We start from the raw sequence: 23,092 nt of genomic DNA on the forward strand, positions 1-23,092 counted from the left end.
ATTGTTCAGAGGGCTTGTCTTAAGTAGTTGTTTTCTGATTCAAAACCACCTGCCTAGTTCTGTTTCTCTTGGGTAGTTAGTCCATGGAGTGTTGTTATCTGATGGCAGAACTAACAGGTGGATCTGTTTCTCTTGGGTAGTCAGTCCATTATGGGTTGTTGTTATCTGATGGCAGAACCACCAATCTGTTCTGTTTCTCTTGGGTAGTCAGTCTATGGACTGTTGTTATCTGATGGCAGAACCAGTCCCTATTTTTTTCAGCTCTATGCTGTCAGTCTTTTATGGACAGTTATTTTTATCTGATGGCAGTTTTAGCTTGCTCTTTTTGTTTTGAAAAATGTGTTGCTTATGCTGTTTGTCACGTATCATCTGTTATTAGTCGGAGGCACTTTGGTCAATCAATGCTATCATTGTCTTCATTATTATTATAATTGTTAATTCAGCTGCTACTCTTCTCTCTTTGCCACAGGGCCCACTACAGACAGCACTAGCTTAATGAAGTCCCAAAACCTTTCACAATGAGCCAACTCAAGAATTGCAGTCCTGAACAGTTTTTGGGGTTTTCCCGGCTTTTCTTGAGATTATTTTGTCTCAGTTTCAATTACTTGGATACTCATTCAGCTAGACTAACAATAACACCATTTTGTTCATAGATAAACATTGAAATAATCATAATAGTAATATAAATGATAATAATAATGATTTGTTATTGTTATCATTATCATTATCATTATCTTTATGATTGTGATCATCATTTTCAAATTGAAATAGGCTGCTCAGTGAGGATGGCATGCTGAGGCAAGTAGATTTTCATTTAATTCCTCCCCCCTCCCCCCAAATAGAAATTCAAGTGTTTCTGATAGTTTGTCTCTTAAATAGATTGTTAGAATGTAGAAGATTTTCTAAGACACATTGTACAGAGGTCTTAAATAGTTGTTTTCTGATTCAAAACCACCTGCCTAGTTCTGTTTCTCTTGGGTAGTTAGTCCATGGACTGTTGTTATCTGATGGCAGAACTAACAGGTGGATCTGTTTCTCTTGGGTAGTCAGTCCATTATGGGCTGTTGTTATCTGATGGCAGAACCACCAATCTGTTCTGTTTCTCTTGGGTGGTCAGTCTATGGACTGTTGTTATCTGATGGCAGAACCAGTCCCTATTTTTTTTTTTCAGCTCTATGCTGTCAGTCTTTTATGGATAGTTATCTTTATCTGATGGCAGTTTTAGCTTGCTCTTTTTGTTTTGAAAAGTGTGTTGCTTATGCTGTTTGTCACGTATCATCTGTTATTAGTCATAGGGTGACTTTGGTCAATCAATGCTATCATTGTCCTTAGTATTATTATTATTAATTCAGCTGCTACTCTTCTCTCTTTGACACAGGGCCCACTACAGACAGCACTAGCTTAATGAAGTCCCAAAACCTTTCACAATGAGCCAACTCAAGAATTGCAGTCCTGAACAGTTTTTGGGGTTTTTCTGTCTTTTCTTAATTTGTTTTTGCCCCAGTTTCAATCACTTGGATACTCATTCAGCTAGACTAACAATAACACTATTTTGTTCATAGATAAACATTGAAATAATCGTAATAGTAATATGAATGATAATAATAATGATTAGATTAATGGAAGTAATCATAGGAATTATAACCATCAGGATAATGAACATTATTTCTCTAACTATTGTAAATATTTTTATCATCATTATTATTATTATTATTATCATTATTATTGTTATCACTGTTATTATTATTATTATCATTATTATTGTTATCAATGTTATTATTATTTCCATCATGAATTATTAGAGATGCTTGGAAAAAAATGATCTACAGTTCCCTCCAACTCATTATTCTTTCAGTTAAGTGAATTAAGACTTTGTGAACAGTTACTGCTTTATTCTGTCATTCCTGATGACCATAGAAATGGTGAAAGTCCTCAGATATTATCCCTCTAAGAGTTTCTCCAGGTGTTTTTTTTTCCTCTGAATTTGGTTACAACAGAATGAAGGGCATCAGAGTATTGTGCGCCCAGCTAGACATGAATTGCATTAATATTACAGGGTCATTTTGCTGTATTCAGGGTTTAATCTTAGCCTTCTACAGACAAGTTTGTTCCTCTAAATGCAAAACACATTTTACAAACTTACAAAAACTGCCAAGAAACAGCTACTAAATTTATGGAAACATGACGAACAAGTCAACTAGACTGTGTACTACACATCATTGAAATCAAAGTATCACGTTTGGAACATAAAATCGCATTTTTAGTTTCCCATTTTTAGTGCCTGAGAAAAGATCAGGCCACCAGATTACTTCAAATTCCCTGGTTGCTCGTCCATCTCAATTGCCAACAACCATTTTAGTTTACTGGGTGAGAATCGTGCTTGATTTCTTGCCCCATGCTCTTTAATTGGCCGCCTGTAAAGCTTGTTGAGAGTTTAACAGCTACTACTTGTAGCAACCTCCATATTCCCCCGATAGCTTTTCTTAACTCTAATGGTACAGAACTTTGATGACTCAGGCCAGAAATAACATCATTCACTCTACCATCCCTGTAATAAAAAACTTTGGATTTTTCTCTCCATACAGGGGGCCGCAAATGTATTTTTACCCTCGCACGTTTATAAAAGCATTCGGCATGCCTGCTAACAAAGCTTGGATGTATGTTTCAGGAACTTAGTATCTTTCAACTCGACACCATTTGCCTGAAACCAAAATAATAATTACGAAAGTTAAGAGATTATTTACTTCTGGAGTGAAATGTACTAAATGATTTGCCCTTTCAAACATAAACCTGAGTTATCAGGTTTTGTCAATCACAAAATTACACGCCGGGTTATTAGTATTCCTTGGGGACCTTCCTATATTATCATAAATATCTAAGACAAGCAGGTCATTTAGCTAGGTAATCTATGTTAAAAACCGCGCTGTACAGCACTTAGAATTATTTTCCTCACTCATTTTTCTCACACTGCAACTTCGCGTACAACGCAGTCATATCTTACAACGCAGTCATATCTTACTACGCAGTCATATCTGGTGTCCAATTGGGAGAAGAGCTTATTGTTTTTGTTTTAGAGGTGAATTGCGATTTCTTGTATGTCCCCTATTTCGTCGAAGAAAAGCTCGAACAAATACTGAAAGTAATGAGTAAGTCACTATGAACAACTAGTGCAAAGTGACAGCACTATCGAGCCAAACTGAGAACTGTTCTTTAATGATTTTTAACGTGAACCACCAATTCTTACTATTTTTAATTTCTGCGTTTTAATAGACTTTGACATGTTCTTGAGAAGATATTAAATCGGTTAGCGCTGTTGTTCCCTTCTAAATTATTTTGGTGGAAGCGCCTCAGAAGACACTGGTTTAACTAAAACCATGTTGGGCGACGTTACATTTTGACTGCACAACCCGCAACTAAATTTAATTTTAACAGCTATTCGAGTGTGTGAAGAACGGAAAAGAGCAAAATTACATACCATCGGCCTTTCGATGCACGGACGAATTAAAACTTTTTACAATTCCACTTATCCATTGCTTGTAACTGAAAGACCTTGTCCTTATTCTTGCGGGAGGCCGTACGATCTGTAGTCCATCGTAGAACTTTGCAAACTTAGCGCACTCTGCCTCGAGCGCAACAAGGTGATCTTTCGATTCTCTATCTCACTAGCGCAGTTGTTGTGCTGAACAATATTGGACGAATAATACATCGCAGCGTGTCTTGTAGATAGCTAGAGATGCCATGCATGTTTAGGATAAGCGCTGAATATGGACGAGCGTTAAAGCCGCCACTGAAAAAGCACAATCGACCGATTTTCATTGTAAGGATCAGGCCTTTCACACAGCTGTCAGAATTAAAGAGAGGAAGAACGTCGATCTCGCTCACCTAAGTAGCGAAGTACACCACGAGCGGCGACGATGATCAAACATCTGGAAGATCACCGTGGTGTCCCTCTACTCTTTGGTATCATAACCAAGAGCGAGCCCTTTCGACTTGTCACTAAGTTTTACGGTTTATAAAACAAAGGCCCCGCTCTGCACAAAGCCTTAAAGAATGAAACACTAGAAAAGCTTGCTTAGCTTGGAATTTTAAAAATTTCCTTTCTTAACAATCGAAGATTTTCATGGTTTCCGTTACTTCGTATTTTTCCAAATTTCCTCTTTTACATGTTATGCTGTTTTGCATTTTCTTCAGCGTATAATTTAGTTCAGCGTCGATCATTTATCATCCTTAGAAGAAAATATTCTGATCTTTACGTTTAACTATAAAATTGCTTTGGCTTACATTGTGCGCATAAAAGGAGCGTTAAATTAAACATGAGTTGATTCCACGCGAGGGTTTTACCTGGAAAAATGCCTGCACACGAGAGACACCGACATTACCGCGTGTCCCTTTCTGGAAAACATTCGTGTTATGACAAGAAAGGTCAGCTTAAGGGTTTTGGGTTACCCAAACTATGCAATTTTGACGCCGAAAAGTGCCAAAAAGTAATTACAGAAACTTCATCCGCAACACCTTGAACGTGCTGTGGGCGCGAACTGAGATCTTCTCTTACAGTTAATAATTGCCAGGCGGAACTCAGATCCGGCTTAGCCTAATTTGCATAAATTTTTTTGGTGGGCAAAGCTCGTCATGTATTTAAAAATCAATATGTACTTAAACTAATTAACAATTGGTTCACGCTTTAGAGTGTACTATCGAGTTATCCTGGAGCACGTGGGAAGTTTAGAGAGCACGAAAGAAGCATAAGAGTTGTCTGAGGAAATAGCCAAGGGCAGCTCTAGCTTCTTGAGTGCTCTCCAAACTTCCCATGTGCTCCATGATAACTCAATAGTGCACAACTAAAAGCATGAACCAATTGTTTTATAACATAGCCGGTGGAATTGTGCATCAAATCTGACGCGAAAAATGGACAACAATAGACCACTTTCATAAATGGCTGCCGGATTAATATTCTTTTGTTTAAATTCAAATTAGCCCTACTGGCCTCGTTTTCCAGTACAAAATTCAAAAGAATTCATTATCTCAAGCGAGGTCAGAAGGGCTAATTTAAATTTAAACAGAAGAATATTTATACGGCAGCCATTTATGAAAATGGTCTAAATCAGAAGTGATTGTTTGCGGTAAGCAAAATATTAAGCAAAATATGAATTAGTTTTATTTCAGATTTTCTGTTGAAAGCTCGAGTTTTATTTTACTGCAGTTTAAGTACAGACCAGTTGTCATTTGTTTGGTTTTACCAGAGTGTCTTTCTGTCAAAATTTGTTGCATTTCACCCTCGGACAGTGAAGCGAATCGTGACGGCGCTGATGCCGAGTCTCCTTTTCTGTTGTTTTTCTGTTTTTCTGCCTCATTTAAGAACTCTAGCCCAAGGGAAAAGGTCAGAAAATTGTCTTCGCTTTGGGACTGGTGGGCCGAGTCTCTGTTTGTATCCATGATTGTCACAAAATATTTTATTTTTTCCTGCACTAAATAGCTGCTCGCAAGAAAAAAAATTTCTGGCGAAGCGACTTGCTCACGCTATCAGAGTGCACTATCGGGATTTTGAGCATGCTTACACATACTGAATTTGATTGCGCGGTTCTGCTAGCTATGTTATAAGTATAATTAACACATAGAAAAACTTAAAAATATCCCTGACAAAGCCAGTTTTCAAAGTAATTTTGATATTGACACTAGTTTTTGATTATAGAATATTTTCTAAATTAACATACCAAGTTTCTTGTGTAAAAAAATATAACAGCAAAAAATTTACATTTTCTCTCAGAGATCCTGCTCTCAGAATCATAAGCAAAACCCTAAGCAATCAAGGTAATATTCTTGCTGGAAACTGAACAAAACTTTTAAACCACAGAATGACTATGCACTTAATCTTTTAACATTGGGGTAAACACATAAAACATTTACAAAGTCAAATTAAAGACCTGAGTTTGGAACTCGACTCCTTTTTCACTCTTTGCTGAATTAATGTTTCTGACAACTTTTAAAATCCGGCTGGCAGAAGAGATCATCACTATTCACCATGTTTCAATCATTCTAAAGTGATCTTCTCCTTGTAGCTCAAGCAAACAACACTGAACTTTATGACATGACTCTTTAAGATTTCAACAAATTCTTTAGCTTGTCGAAGAAACTCTGGGGATCCGTGCTCTTCCATTACAATCAAAATAGGGTAAGCAAATGTTGGTGACACCTTTGTCAGGATTTGTTGAGACTGACTTGTGCAGCAGATTCTTCAGTCAGTTTTAATGCGTCATTGACATAAGTGCTTACAATACGTACCAAATCAAAAACTCCTGATAATAAGTACATACCATGAATGGCTTGTGGAATTGATAGATCTTTGCTCTTGTCTGACACCATCATCATAGCACACAAATGTGCGCCAGCTGAGTGGCCGCATAAGAATAGTATTATTTCACTGCTGACTGTATTTCTCCAACCATCTGATCCAAGCTGGCTTCTGGTGCAAGGTTATAACCGACCCGCGTTGGATATGAGATGATAGATAGCCAACGAGGCGCGTATCGCCGAGTTGGCTATAATCATCTCATATCCAACAAGCGCGAGTGGAATAACTGTTTTATTAAAAAGGTTAAATTAAATTATTAAATTTCATTAAATTTTATCCAATTTTTAGCTCTCTTTTAATTTTAAGCTGACACGTACGCTTGCCATATTTGTAGATTATGGTATATTGGTTGATATACCATAATGGCTTAGGCAATAAAAAGTCTTGAATTACATTATCCAATGATCTAGTTTTTAGTAAGGGCCATTATCAAATACAAGATTTGTTTATGAACGAGTCAATGGACCATTCGTTTCAATTGTAATCGGTCATATCTGAATTTCTTATACCTTAAATAAAAGCCGTGCTACCTCCACATAATTTTTTTAGTATTAATTTCGCTTTGTAGGAGTTAAGTAGAGATAATTTGAGAAGCAAAGCCGTGTATTTCGTGGTACATACCAACCCAACTGCAAAAATGAAAAACAGGCTGCAGTATTTTATTGTTTACACGAAAACTATGTTACAAGCGGTAATGAGTTTAAGCACTGAACCACCAACACTCAGGGAGCAAAAGGGAGCTGATGCTGGCAACAGAGTATTGACACTTCTTGGAATTGGCATTAGACTGATCTGTTGCGTGAACGTGATAAACCAGAAACGGTTCGTAACGGGAATTTTCCCAGAACTAAGATAAAACGTGAATTCTCCGCGTCCGCGTGCGCTACGCATATTAAAAAACCCTGTTTTTCGCGCTCAAGCCCTTTATGATAACCTGCTCTGTCACATCATGATCTTACAGGAATAACCTCTCAAGATTCCAGCGAAATCCTTCCTTGTCTAATAAACACATAAACTAAGAATAGTTTCAATTCGGAACGAAGACATTGTCAAGAAAGTGCTGTCAGAGCATTTCATCAGGAGTAAACAGGACTGTGGGTCAGACGCTCGTGACGGGAGTTTTCCCAGAAATAACACAATGAAGTACCCCACAAACCAGCCGTCGCTGATGTTATCTTTCGAGGCGCACTTTGATGAAAAAAAGCTTGCATGATACCTTTGAGATTCTTACTTGTCTAGACATTTACAGATTGAGAATGATTTTAAACTAACAAAATTCAGCAAGGGAAAGCAATTCGTGATATCTGTTGCATGACCTTTGATACAATAAACCGGAAGCTGAATCATTTTCACCCGACGGGAATTTTAGTAATAATAATAATAATTTAATATTTATATTGCGCAAATTAACATGTGGATATGATCAAATGCGCATCAAAACACTTTTCGGGGGACTTTGGCCAGACTGCATCAGCAGTTTACAAACAATCGAAGGAAACTTATTTTTGAAGATGCCCCCTCCCCCCAATTCCCAGTAAACAGGCCAAACCACATCACATTAATCTCATGAGTGGGTTTTTTAATGTCCCCTGCCTAACCAAATTAACTAATTAGTAGATGCAGGAGACGGGACCTACGGTATATTCGTCCTTATCCGAGAAAACTAGAATTTCTATCTATTTCTCATTAAAGAAAGGTAGCGCATTCTCCTCAGTTATTTTAAGACCTTGAGTGTTGGTCCGGCCGGGGCTCCAACCATCGACCTCGACCTCCCGCACAACAGTCCAGCGCTCTAACCAATTGAGCTAACCGGGAGGCAGTTATTTTCCCTGAAGTAAGGGTAGAAAGGTTCAATTAATAATTTATGACAAACACTTTCTTCGAATAACAACTTTTTCCCTTACTACTGGGTCACATTTACTACAAGTTGAGGACATCTACTTGGGTTCTATTTACCATCATCTGTTTTGTTTTGCTCGTTTCTGGACCAGACGAGAGTTCCGGTTTCCTTCGCAGAGCCCTAAAGAAGGTAGAAAAAGCTATGAGAAAAGTCGTCTTCAAACCAATGGAAAAAGTATTCAAAGAGGTGGTCGAAAAACCAATTAAGCCTGTGTTGAGAGCTGTAGGACTGAAAAAGGTTCGCAAGACATATAGAGAGTTCCAAAAAGAGGTGGTTCATTCTCGGGTGACTTTCACTCAAGATTCCTACCGAGTTAACAAAATCAACCCTTGCCCTGACGGACAACATGATATTATGAAAACAGAGCATATGCATCCAGTCGAGATTCACTTTGGAGGCAATGTGGTGGTGTTACAGGACAGTTATTGCCGAAAATGTGGACAGCATTTCTTCAACACTAAACATAAGGATGAACTGTAAACGCCAGAGTGAACTTTAAACTAGCGGGACATTCGTACGCGTACAAACCTAGAATGAAATGTTTATTATTTCTTCATTTCCTAAGAGCTGGATATTGTTCATTAAATGTCATTTAGAAATAAGTAGCAACCTCTGTTGGTTGAAAAAAACATTTATTTTAATCTATATTTTCTGACAACTCGTTCTTGCAATTAATTATAATTTGTAGACATTCTAGTTCGTTAACTATCTCGTAATTATGGGTGACCTCGAATCGTTCAGCTGTAATGAACTTTTTGAACATACTGAATACAAAAGCCTTTGCGTTCAGAATTCTATCTTTTTTCCTTGCAAAACTTCAAGAACATCGTCTCACGTATCGGTCGATTGACTATTTATAATGATTGTGTTACTCCAAGGTAGCCGGCAAATTGTCCCCATTGTCTCTGTACAAGCTATTTGAGAGATTTGTAGAGCACTGGTTCTCCGATCACTGTTACCACACAGTCGAAAACTTCTTGCTATTCTGGAGCTTATCCGTTCTTGCTACAAAATTCTATTTTTTTTCTTTGCAAAACTTCAAGAACATCGTGTAAGTAGGGTGTCTCATGTATCGGTCGATTGACTATTTATAAAGATTGTGTTACTCCAAGGTAACCGGCCAAATGTCCCCATTGTCTCTGTACAAGCTATTTGAGGCCCAACATTAGGATATTCAGTCTAGCTGTATCGTTTTTACTTCTACAGTAAAAACCCGCGTATAAGAACCTTGAATTTTGGAGTTCAGGCTGAACAGGTTCTCATATTTTGGGGTATTTTTTTTTCCAAGAACAGGCTGATTAGGTTCTTAGTAGGTTCTTATTTGCAAAAGTTATTATAGTGATAGCATTCGGGGGAACTGCAATAGTACTAATATGCTATAATAGTAAAGCATTTACAAAAATGCCAAGCCTTGTTGTCGAAACAAGTCCTGTATCATGGGCCTGACTGTATTAAAAAAAACTGTTTTGATTTTTAAATGTACTGTAAAATATTTGAGACTGTATCTGTAACTACAGCAAACTTTTATGGAATGAATGATATTTTATTGGTAAGACTAAAAAGCACTACACTACAAAAATTTTCACAATTAAAATCCATTTTTTTTTCATATATAAGGACCTATTTTTTTTTTTTGTCAGGCTGAATAGGTTCTTATATATTTGGGTATTAAAATGCAAAATTTCAGCCTGTAGGTTCTTAAATCACTAGGTTCTTATACGTGGGTTTTTACTGTATCGTAGCTTTTTGAAATAAGAATTGTGCACACTACTAATCAATGGTCTGCGGTACTTCCATTGGTTCTACCGTCAGCCCGACTCGGGCCAACTGTTGGTATTGTGAAGCGATGGCTTGTGCAAGAAGCGGTTCTAAGACAGGACTCAGTGCAGTAACTTGTTTGAGTTGATTGAGCGTCATAAATACCAGTTCCCGTCGCCATTCGACATTTCGAACACACTGTTACGGCACTTTTGATTAACAACCGTTTAGATATCTCTACTGCCCCTTCATCTTTGCTTGAAGAAACAGTTATTCCAAGAAATCTGCTCTTGTTTATTGTGGCCCATTTCACAGAACTGTGCACAGAAATCGTTGCGACGCCGAATCCCTCCTCGCGGAAGTCATGTTGATGATTCTGGTAGCTGTGAGTCGTTTGCAGAATTAGAAGTGGGAGAAGGGATTTGTAGAGCACTGGTTCTCCGATCACTGTTACCACACATTCGAAAACGTCTTGCTATTCTGGAGCTTATCCGTTCTTGCTACAAAGGCGAGACAAGTTCTCAAGGACTTCAACCATTAATAATGGATTACGATCCCCTGTCGCTTGAGCACTTTGTGGTAAATGGAGCACACATGCGTGGCTGATTGGAACAAGAAAATACACGAGCAACGGAACACGGGAACAGCGGAACATGCCGGAACACCGCAGAATTTCGCAAAAACTTAAAAATCAACGAAAATTTGTTCGTCAAGTTCACCATCTTAATTTTCACTGGCTAGTAACCCTGTTGTCGGAGTGTTCAATTTCCAATATGGAGAACGGTGGGTTTACGTTCGTGTCGTCTGCAATCTGCAATTGTAATCAGCTGTAAAAACTGATCACACATTTGGCGGAGTCGGACTGGTCTGGTTTGCCGGGCTGGTTTGCTGTGATGTGTTTCAGCACGGTATGACATGAAGCGAGCCAGCCCGGAGCTGTCTTTGCGTAAACCGGAGCGGGTTCGATTTTGGCGTTGCGATGCTCCATCTTAGTTTTGAATTCACCTAGCGCGCGAAGAAGGTCTTCGACCATTCCAACTTAAATGTTGTTCTTGTGGCCGCCATGCTTACATGACATTGGAACCAATGCACATAGGCATTGTATTATTCACTGTACTCTCGCTGGCTTAATGAACCAAACAGGTTCATGGTTACATGAGAAAATTTAAATTCCCCCCCCCCCCTTCCTCTACCGCTCCCTCGCAAAGAGAACCGGATCAATCAGTTTTCACGTCCAGCAGGTCTTCTTTTTAATACAAACCGCAAAAATTTATAGAAGTTGCCCTTTTGATTTATAAGTAAAGCGGAAAATGCTATACCTCTTTCGTCGATTACCGTCGCCTGTTTGAAACCTAAGTGAACTGAAAGAACTGCGAGGGACAAAAATGACACTTGCACCAAATTCTGATTTCTGAGAGGAGTGGCCTTCGATAAAGACCTCATCAACAAGTCTATCATCTGAAAAAGAGCTTTCTCGTGTTTTGTCATGAATCATCGCAGTCGAGCAGTAAAACACATCTTTGAGTCATCGCATTTGCGCGGAAAAAAGGGAATTATTTTAAGAGCCCATCAAGGGCTCCTGGTCATTTGAATTTCTATTAGAATTCTCATTAGAGGCTCTTCAGTCCAAATAAAATCTGTGAACGAAACAGCTTGAACGATCAGTTTCTAAAAGCCACGGAGATGTATTACCTTTTAAATCCTTCGAGAAAAAGGTAATATTTGTGTGTATTATATCGCTGGCAGCGCCCATGGACAATGTAAAACAAATCCGTGTTTTGATTGGCTATTCGAGCAGCCAAAATGGGCATGGCGTGAAAAATTTCACAGCAAATTCCCAAAGAAGCTCGGGTTAATGCTTCTAGTTCGTTGTAAATTAACAGTGGAACAGAAGTGTAGTATTTAAGGTCAATCGAGTCGGCCTTGTCTCTCACTCAGTTCCATTACTACGGTGGCCCAGAAGGCTCAACGCAAACAAAAAATCATGACTGCAGCAAATAAAAAATATACTGCAGCAAATAAAAAAATCAGAACGCAAAAAAAAAAGTACCTCAGCAAATAAAAAATGCAACGCAGACAAAAAATAATGCAGCAAATAAAATATGCAACGCAAACAAAAAAAAAAGAAAACGCAAACAAAAAAATTTGGAACGCAACGCCAAGGAAGACTGAGTAATAGTTCTTAGTTTCCCGCCAAAACAGCATGAACTGGAACTCGCTTTTGGCTATGGACGAAAGCGATCTGCGTAGGATTATAGAAGATTACTTTCATCAAGGGTATGAAAATAGAGTTATTATCGATTTTTTAAAGGAGCAGCATGGTACTGTCATAAGTTCGCTGTAAAACATGGTTTCGGAAAGGTGTAGAAGCAAAGGATGGAACGAGTGTTGGCGGGAAACTAAGAACTATTACCCAGTCTTCCTTGGCGTTGCGTTCCTCTTTTTTTGTTTACGTTTTCTTTTTTTTGTTTGTTTGCGTTGCATATTTTATTTGCTGCAGTATTTTTTGTTTGCGTTGCATTTTTTATTTGCTGCGGTACTTTTTTTCTTTGTGTTTTGATTTTTTTATTTGCTGCAGTATATTTTTTTGTTGCTGCAGTATATTTTTTATTTGCTGCAGTATATTTTTTGTTTCGTTGAGCCTTCTGAGCCACCGTACGGGCCTCTTAGCGACACGTTGTTTACAGGTAAACGAGAACGTAGTAGGTTTAGAGAGACTATTACAACTGTCAGTAATGTACGGTGGCCCAGAAGGCTCAACGCAAACAAAAAATATACTGCAGCAAATAAAAAATATACTGCAGCAAATAAAAAAATCAAAACGCAAAGAAAAAAAGGACCGCAGCAAATAAAAAATGCTATTATGGTAATGCTACAACTTATCCTTAAGTTTTAGTGCCTTCATCGTAATCTGTTCACACAGAGGGCTGATAGCTTTATGAATTTAGACTAATCATGTTGTGGTCGCTTGAAGAAAACAGCGATAGTTGATCATTAGCATCAACGGAGTCGAACGAATGGATCCATTCGATCCGAAGTCTCATGGTGGTCTCTGACTAGAAACTTAATCATTTTCTTAATTTTAGCACCAAAAAAAATCGTTTATGTAGAGTTCAATTCTCTGAAGAATTCTCCCGTCTCAATGATCTTTGATTCGTGAGAGAGCTGATGCCAAGCGAAGTAGCTTTTCTGCATTTAGAGTTAAATTTGCTTGAGAAATATGATCTGATCCTACGATACACAAGTTAAGTTACTCCACTCCTACGTTATTTTACCATATTACGGCAATAGATCGCGCAAAATATGCCACGGTATTACACAGTGGCTAGAAAGGGCTCAAACTATTCACGCGATCTTTAATTTCTCTTCCGTTTTTTAGTCACTATTGTTTCAGCAACGAACCTCGAAACCCACCGTCAGAGATTATTCAATGTTAATTAATTTTCGGCTGATTTTTTTTCGATAATTCGGTGATAGATAATTTGGACTTTGAGAACAAAAGGATCCTATAAATGAGAGAGACCAGAGCGTGGGAGTGGGCCAGTGAGAGAAAGAGGGAGAGAAAGTTGATCGAGATAGGAGATGAAGTTTCGGAACGCAGAGGACACGTTCGTTTCATTTACTACACCGCAATAAATTTTTTTGGTCATCGAGAACAATTAACTTAAATGGTTTCGTTTGTCTTGTTTTCTTTTTAATTTTCACGCACACCATTTGCGATCGGTACGATGCTCACATGACATCGTACGAAGTTTCAAAAACTAAAAGCCAAAAGACTAGAAAATGATATAATAGTGGAATAATAAATCCCTTATTCGATTGGTTTAATATATAACAGGAGCGGACATTTTGCTCTGTGCCTTTATTTTTGCGCCCGCAAACCTGCGGATTCCGCGCTCCGATGATCGGAGGGCGGAACTGAGAAGGTCTGAGGTTCGATGCCTTATAGAAACTCAGAGTTTTTCCTTTGTCCCACGCTCGTGACAAGACGAAGAACATCTTCCTCCATTTCTTTACCGTACTCAAACTGACTATCTTCCTTATTCTATTTATATAATATATCCTTTACCTTGGTTAACTTTCTTCCTTTTTCTCGTGTCTGGGCTTCGATCCGCAAGCTTATTTTACGGCCAGCGGCTGTCTGATAGAGCCCAGATATAAACTCAAATTCTTACGATGGGGAGTTGTCACTTGAGTTTCATGGCGATATGTCTATGGCCTTACTCAGGCTGGAGAATTTCTCTCTCTACATGATAGGAATTTTGTGATTTAACTAGGGAAAGTCGTGCTTTGGTATTCATTGCTTTTAAGACGGCTCCAAAGAGTTTTAGCTTAATTATAATGCGCCCGTCGGCGTTGTATTTTTATGGAGAATTTTCGATGTTTTCTGTCTTCAAGTTCACTAAAATTTACTTAAATGTAACAAACAAGGGTCGGACTTATATTTTGGTATTAACATGGGGGATTCCGTTCTTGAGCTGGAACACCACAAGGGTATAGGCGCTTACTGGCGATAATTTGGGTTTAATTTTAATTTTCTTTGTTTTCTACCTCTGATTTAGATTGGTTGTATGAATTTTTTATTTCATAAATTGGCAGTAGAAAGGGCGCAAATAATTAAAACATTTCACCAAAGGAAAAGCGATGAATCCCACTCGAAGAAGTTCTTTTTTACTCCAAGAACATTTCGTCATAGAATAGAACTTCACCAAGAACGATATCTGGGCATGCGTTAACTTTCGAATCTGTCGCACGCGAAGGCACTGTTTCAAGCAATTGTTGTCCAATTGATTTGACATGATTATTTCGGACTGGCCAATGTTAAACACAAGCAAAACTGTCTGTCACTCTAACTTTAAAGTTAACTAGGTACCTACCTTTCAGATAAAAACCCTATGGAGCCTCCTTTTCAAACCAGTTGAAACTAGATCTCGATCAAAAGACCAAGAGACTAAAAAAAAGGTAAGTCCTTTTGGTGAAACCGTTGACAGTTTCCCTTTAATTTTAAATTTGATTTTGTTCCCCAATTCCTTGTTTATGACAAAAACTTACTAAAACAGAAATGATTATGAAATACAAGAGTAAGTCAAGCGAAACCAAATCCATCAAGATGATTAACCTACTGGGATCGACGACAATTTGAGTAAGTTACTTGTATTTCTTGAGTAGAAAAAACTCTTAACCGCTTAAATCGAGCTGCTACAAACGGATCTAACACAGTTGAATTAAATCCTCAGATTGACGCTGTCTTTCATTTCATTCGATCAAACGGGAAAAGGTCGTGATGGACAACGTTGAAGAACAAGCCTGTGGTCTCTTTACTGTGGCAATAGTTGTAGCTGTTGTCACCTTCCTCGTAAAGACTGGTCGTGGCTCACAAGCCATGAAATTGGGTGAGTAGTGTTTGATTTTTCTCGGGGACTAACGAACGGCTAAAAGAAGACCACTTTACTTGGTTATACCTTGCACTCAATGAGCTGATGTTTAAAGTGGCGTGCCAGGTGCCTGATTACACATCTGCAGAAAGGTATGCTAAGGAACTTCTACGTTCGCACCATGCCTCAGGTTACACAATTAGAGAAGAGGAACTAAGCTTTGAACTGGGACTGATATATCAGAGTCAAAATGAATTTGAAGAGGCAATACAAAACTATCAGAAGGCAAGTGATATAACGAAAAGTACTGGAGACAAAAAAACAGAGGCACTGTGTTACATTCGCATAGGATTTTTATTTCAATCGTTGTGTAAATATCACCAGGACAAGAAGTATTACAGGAAAGCGCAGGCGCTCACTGTGTTAATTGGAGACAGATTTAGCGAAGCTATCACTTACGGAAACCTAGGTTCAGTGTTTCAGTCGCTTGGAGGATACGACAGAGCTGAGGAATATTACAAGAAAGCACTTGAAATAAGAAAGGAAATTAGTGATGTACATGGAGTAGCAACTGATTATAGAAACCTTGGCACACTGTTTCATTCCTTATGTAAATACAAAAAGGCTCAAAGATAAGCCGAGAAAGCTCTTTCAATCAGCAAGGAAATTGGTGACATAAAGGGAGAGGCAGCTGTCTATGGAAACCTAGGAGTTTTGTTTCAATCGCAGGGTGAATACCAAAGGGCCAAAGAATACACCGAGAAAGCACTTTTCATCAGAAAGGCAATTGGCGACAGAAGGGGAGAAGCATCTGACTACGGCAACCTAGGAACATTGTTTCAGTCGCTAGGGCGATATAAAAAGGCTAAAGGATACACTGAGAGGGCACTTGCGATTAGAAAGGAGATTAGTGACAGAAAGGGAGAAGCAAGTGACTACGGAAACCTAGGAACATTGTTTCAGTCGCTAGGTCAATATAAAAAGGCTAAAGAGTACACCGAGAGAGCACTTGCAATCAGTAAAGAAATTGGCGACAGAAATGGAGAAGCTACTGCCGACGGAAACTTAGGAATATTACTTAAGTTGCAAGGTGAATATGCTTCATTCGCTAGGTGAATTAAAAAAGCCTAACGTATACGTGGAGAAAGCACTAGCAATCCAACAGAAAATTGGCGATAGAAAGGGAGAATCAGCTGACTACGGAAACTTAGGACAATTTTTTCAGTCTCTAGGAGGATACAAAAAGGCTAAAGAATATACCGAGAAAGCACTTTCAATCAGAAAGGAAATTGGCGACAGATACGGAGAAGCAGCTGACTACGGAAACTTAGGAACATTGTTTAAGTCGCTCGGTGAAAACGAAAAGGCTAAAGAATACGCAAAGAAAGCACTTGCTATCAGTAAGGAGATTGGTGACAGAAAGGGAGAAGCAGCTCACTAGGGAAACTTAGGAACATTGTTCCATTTGCCAAGTGAATATAAAACGGCTCAAGAATTTATCGAGAAAGCACTTGCAATCAGAAAGGAAATTGGCGACAGAGCGGGAGAAGCAACTGACTACGCAAACTTAGGAACAGTGTTTCATTCTCTAGGTGAGTGCGCAAAAGCTAAAGAATTCATCGAGAAAGCACTTGCAATCAGAAAGGAAATTGGCGACAGAGAGGGAGAAGCACGCGATTATGCAAGCTTAGGAAGATTGTTTCATACGCTTGGTGAATATGACAAGGCCGACGAATATTTCCTCAAGGCCCTCCCAATTTGCAAAGGCATAGGAGACAATATGAACGAGTTTCAAATATTTTGCGACCTCATAGTTTTGAAGCTGGCTCTGTTCAATCATAAAGAAGCGTTCAGGTATCTTTATCAGTGTATTGAAAAATACGAAAAACTGCGAGACTTCATTAAGCACAACGATTGTTTCAAAATATCTTGTTTGGAAAAGCATGGTGTTTTTCCTTATGAAATGCTCAGTAAAATACTTTGACACTGGGGATTCTAAATATGCTCTTTACGTCGAAGAACTCAGACGGGCAAGAGCTCTGGCGGACTTAATGGCTGCTCAATATTCTATTATGCGGCCCCAGTTCTCAGGCGATCTCCAATCATGGTGTGACATCCAGGATATCATTAAAAAGGAAGCCAGTTGTAACTGTCTGTACCTTTCGATTCATTATGAAGATGTACGGATTTGGATTCTCAAAACAAGCGGAGATATTCATTTCCTCAGACTGCAGACAATAGATTCGGATGATTTTGGAAATTCCGGGTCAGTTCCTAACCTGAAAGCGCTTTTTTCGGAGAGTTTCCGCCACTTTGCCATTCTACCCGGAGATGTTTGCGAAGATCGCTCTTTAAATGACGAACGTCTTCTAAGATCATCTGACGATATCAACCGATCGCCTTTGGCACACAATAAAGCTGATGATATGGAAAAAGAGCTTCGTTGATGCTACGAAACAATCGTCACTCCCGTGGCCGATTTATTGAAGGAGCCTGAAGTTATTATCGTCTCTGACAGCTGCATGTACCAAGTACCATTCGCAGCCTTGCTTGACGAAGAAGGAGGATATTTGTTTGAAAAGTTCAGAATCCGTATCGTTCCTTCTTTGACCACCCTCAAGCTTATTAAGGACAGTCCTCCAAACTAGCACAGTCAGAGTGGGGCTCTCATAGTGGGTGAACTTGAGGTGAGCAAAGTGATTTACAAGGGACAACCGATTATCCTCAAGCCATTACCAGGTGCAAGAAAAGAAGCTCAGATGATTGGAAGAATGCTTGGCGTTCCCCCATTGTTAGGGAAACATGCAACAAAGAAGGCGGTTATTGGACAGATGAAGTCAGTTGGGCTGATACATTTTGCTGCTCATGGAGATCCCGAGAGAGGAGAAATCGCACTTTGCCCTGGTCGTACAACGAATGATATTCCACAAGAAAAGAATACCTTCTGACGATGGCTGACGTATCCAAAGTTCAACTTCGAGCTAAACTGGTTGTTTTAAGCTGTTGTCACAGTGGACGCGGAGAGACTAAAGTCGAAGGAGTAATTGGAATCCCTCGGGCGTTCTTAGGATCCGGTGCTCGCTCTGTGTTAGTGGCACAGTGGGCCCTGGATGACGAATCAACAGAGCAGTTCATGAATCATTTCCACGAACACTTGTTTCGTGTTGAAAGTGCCAGCGAATCTCTTCACGAGGTCCGAAAGTGGATGAGAGATAATGGCTTTCCCGAAGTGAAGAAATGGGCTCCTTTCATGCAGATTGGCGATAATGTCACTTTGAGGTAGATAAGAGTGTAATGAGCCAAGTTTTCAATTAAGAAACCGAAGAAATGAACCTCAGATTGGCAACTTTGTATGACATGTTAGAAGGAAACAAGAATCAAATATATAAAACCACCAACGTTTTAGGAAGTCGGGAAGACTGACGGATTGGCTATTTTACTTGTTCAGTAACCTCTCCACAGAGTGTACAAGGAGACTTTGGAACGCATTTTATTAAATTAGGACGATTTGGAAAAGCCAAAAGTCTTAAGACACAAAATACAAATTCTTTAGTCTTCTCACACGCCCACCCTCATTTAATTCATTTTATGGAGCAAAGAAAGGAAGCTGGTTTCGGTTAAAAAAAGGATTTGTGTTGTGTATCCCATACAGTTCTCAAAAAAGACCAACGAGACAAAAAGAAGAGGGAGTCTTAATTTCAAAGCGAGCTGCGCGACAATATCTATAGTTCACAGCAACTAAATCTGGCATAACCGTGACAGCAAAAATTCCAGGAAGTAACATATTAAATTACTTAACAATTAATTTACTGTTTTTCTTATATTCAGCTGTAAATTTTCCCTTTCAGGAAAGAAGACATAATATGCAAGGTTCAAAACTGATTAGGAAATCCTTAGAGCCTGAGTGAAGCTGACTTCTTTGAAGATCCTCATCTTTGTCTCTACTGTATTAAACGGAACTTTTCGTGTGATATGACACAGGTATATTTTGCAGTTGAGCAGTGAATAGAATTTTGGGTTTCCTCCTTAGCAGAAAGGCATGCCCCTCATTTAGATATTAGGAATAGTTTTCGTTAGAAGCCGTCCATTATATTTACAGCCCGATCAATCAATATTTTTGAAGAACGAATTATCTTTTGAATAGACGTCTAACGAAAAGGTTATCGTTGTGATTATGAGCCGCTAACTTTCTTTAGCCTTTCTTACAAAGAAAAAAGTCATTCATATGGATGTTTAGGATACTGATTTTTCAGTAAATGTTTTCATTCTTTAAACAAAAGGTCTTCACAAAGTATCAGACTTATAAAGGCTGGAACGCCCTTTGGAACTGATATGTCGAAAAGGGCTCATTTATTTATTCAGTCAGTTATTGGAGACTTTGGAAAACTTCAGAAGTTAACCCCAGTCATATATATCAATCATGGGGCAAAAAATGCGGTCGAGGATACTTCTTTCTTGGCAGCTGCTCTTGTCATTCATTATTAATTTTATAGTCGAATGTGAGTGTTAAAACCAATCACGATTAAGACGTCGAATTTTTTGTTTTTTCAGGTAAGTCTTGGCACCTGACAACTATGTTATGCTTAATTTTTTTCCGAAAGTAATTTTGGCTCGGCATGATCTACGTTCAAATTTTCAAGTACTACTTTTAATTTACTGAAAATCTGACAACTCTTTTTTTGTCATGATCATAACATGCATTACATCCATCTCGCAGATGAATGAGTTACTTTCGAAGTTTGTCATCTTAATTCTGACGATCAGTTTTCAGTCCAGTGGGGAAAATCTTAATCGTCAAGATTCTCGATCGAGTTTCGCAAACTTTGTTGAAAAGCCTTTCTCGAAGCTGACGTCTCCGATCTTGGCTTCGTTGAAGTCGTCAACTCTCGATGAATGTGTTTTCGAATGTCTGGCTAACAAGCAATGCTTCTCCATAAACTTCGCGACAGATTCGGGAGCTGATGACATGTACGAGTGTGAGTTATTATAAAAATTGTGGGACGTTAAAGAACCCACACACTCTTCGAAAAGAGTAGGGCACGTAGTGCCCGGTGTTGTAGTCTATCTTTGTGTAGTGTCTAATGTGTAGTGTCTAATGTGTAGTGTCTAATGTGTAGTGTCTAATGTGTAGTGTCTAATGTGTAGTGTCTAATGTGTAGTGTCTAATCTAAGGTGAGTTGGGGAGGAAAGGTGAAATCAATACATGGACTGAAGTGGCTGCATAGTGCGCCTGATGAATTCTGACGTCCGATCTCACCTTAACTGATTGTAAAGCGCGACTGATTATCTATATAGTAGTCTGCGCTATATAAATGTTAAATTGTTGTTGTTGTTGTTGTTGTTGTTATTGAACGCTGATATTTTTAACCAAACGGATAAGTTTGCTGCCAGCGGAGAGTTTCATTACTACCAGAACAAACTTGGTTCAAACTTAATGTTCATGCAGAAACTGCTATGCTGTAAATTTGAAGTACGTAGTTCTCGATCGCAACCTTGCTACACAAGCTGCTAAGGCTTAAATTCTATAAATAGAAATAAAGATATTCCATTGGTGTTATGTTGAAATTAGCACTGTTCTGACAGACCGAATATCTTTCCATTTTATTTCATTTTGAATTAGTCGCAATGTTTGAAGAAACAGAAAAACGACTTCTCGAAATAAAATTCCTCAATTAAACCAAACATCAACACTTTCTTGGCTTTTTAAATTCAGACACCTAGACTCCAGCAGAGAGAAATTCACAAATTAGTTGCAAGTACACTTTTTTTGTAACGGAAACATACGGCTTGCATCGATGAAAAATTCTGTAGTTTTTTGATTTTCATTCGAGCGTTCTCATTGACCAAACGTCTCGAAATAAAATTTCTCAATTAAACCAAACATCAACACTTTCTTGGCTTTTTAAATTCAGACACTGAGACTCCAGCAGAGAGAAATTCACAAATTATTTGCAAGTACACTTTTTTTGGAACGGAAACATACGGCTTGCATCGATGAAAAATTCAGTAATTTTTGTTTTTCATTCGAGCCTTCTCATGACCCAAACGTATTATTCAACAAGAATTGAGACCGAGAAAATAAAATCTGATATTCTCTTGATAACACCTATTAGTAAGTGAAGTCACGATAAGAAACAAACTCAAAACAAACTCGAGTAGATACAAATAAACACTGTGTTCTCTTTGCACTGATCCATTTTGCCGATGGCTCACCGATCGATTTAGGTTTTTCAAGTAATCAATTTGTAATCACACGTTTTCAAATACAATTTCCAGTTTTTGAAAAATTATTTAAGTCAGTGATATTTGTCACAAAGGTGCAGAAAATTGATAAACTTGGAACGAATTAAAGGGAAGGTAAAATCAGCAACTGAAGCCGAGGGTGTTTTGGCAAACGATACCATTATGAATATGCGGCTTTAAAAGTTTCTCACCATTCACAAGGGAGTTGTTATTTTCTATGTTGTGCAGAGTCCTTGCAAGGAGCATCCTTGTAAAAATGGCGGGTCCTGCTTCCCGACTTTCAACGAGGAGGAATACATCTGCAAATGTGCCTCTGGATACAGCGGAAAACACTGTGAGATGGGTGAGTTACCCAGCCTACAGCATTTAAAAGACGTTTTTTTACATCGCTTTTGCAAAAAATCTGCTTTGTTAACCCGGTTCCCTTAAGATGAAGGATGAATGATGCCCCTGTTATCTCCCTTAGATGCGATATAACATAGGGGATACGCCCAACCCCTCTCCCCCAACCTTCCTCAAAGCATTTAAAGACTCCAGTGAGTGATGCAAAATAAAAGTGAATAGAGTAAAAAATGACCTAACCATTTAACCCCTAAAGAGTGACCAACATCTAATTTCTCCTGACAATATCAGCCCCGAATCACATGTTGACGTTGTGAGAATAAAGGAAATCATCGGCAACCAAAGAGGCTCTTGATTGTTAAACAAATTCTCCTTGTCAGCACCTTAGGAAATGTATAGAGAATGGTATGGAGAATTTGGTTACTGATATTAGGGTGGAAAGGGTTCAATACCAAGATGGAATATGAAACATGAAACTAACCCCTTCAAAATGAATTAAGCAATACTGAACCATAAAAATTTCCGAATGGTTCATTCTGCTTTAACACTGATGTCAAAAGCTTTTTCGACAGGTCACCTTTTAATCTGCGAGGGTGAATCAGGCCAATTGAGATGCAAAAATGAAGGAAAGATAAAAGTTCTGTCTGCAAACTATGGGAGGCTTGACTCTCACTCGTGTCTTCACCAATGGATTGGTAACACCAACTGCCGCTCAGGGAACTCTCTTGCTCGAGTACAGCAAATCTGTCAAAGTAGCTCCACTTGTGAGCTGGAAGCGACTAATGCGTTTTTTGGCGGTGATCCATGCCGGCGAATACATAAGTATCTATTTGTTGAATATCAATGCCAATAAAACTTCACATTCAGAAAATTTAAGGGTAACCTAAGAGAATTAAAACAGACTATCCCAAGTCGTTACCTGAGCTCTCTCCCTTCCCCGACCAAAGAGGTATACTACTACTGTCCTAGTAAAGACTTTAGACGAGTGCTCGGTGATATTCACACGGCAAAAAAACCGTCGTTCACTGTTAATTTTACGAAATGGTGAATGTCTGAGAAATTCAACATTAAACTAACGTTTTCCGATATCTGTAAACTGCGGCAAATTCACTGCCCACCCTCAGT

General features: G+C 38.7%; 1 pseudogene across 1 annotated transcript; it reads left to right on the forward strand.

Moving 5' to 3' along the window:
- The first annotated feature begins 14,963 nt into the window (after nucleotides 1-14,963).
- Nucleotides 14,964-22,867, forward strand: LOC148729554 (uncharacterized; annotated as a pseudogene). Its single transcript, XR_015989116.1, has 4 exons — nucleotides 14,964-18,661; nucleotides 19,231-19,328; nucleotides 21,854-21,968; nucleotides 22,540-22,867. The product of XR_015989116.1 is annotated as an uncharacterized LOC148729554 (transcript).
- Nucleotides 22,868-23,092: the final 225 nt, after the last annotated feature.

The sequence above is a fragment of the Stylophora pistillata genome, chromosome 6 (genome assembly GCF_964205215.1).
Source record: "Stylophora pistillata chromosome 6, jaStyPist1.2, whole genome shotgun sequence".
Classification (NCBI taxonomy): domain Eukaryota; kingdom Metazoa; phylum Cnidaria; class Anthozoa; order Scleractinia; family Pocilloporidae; genus Stylophora; species Stylophora pistillata.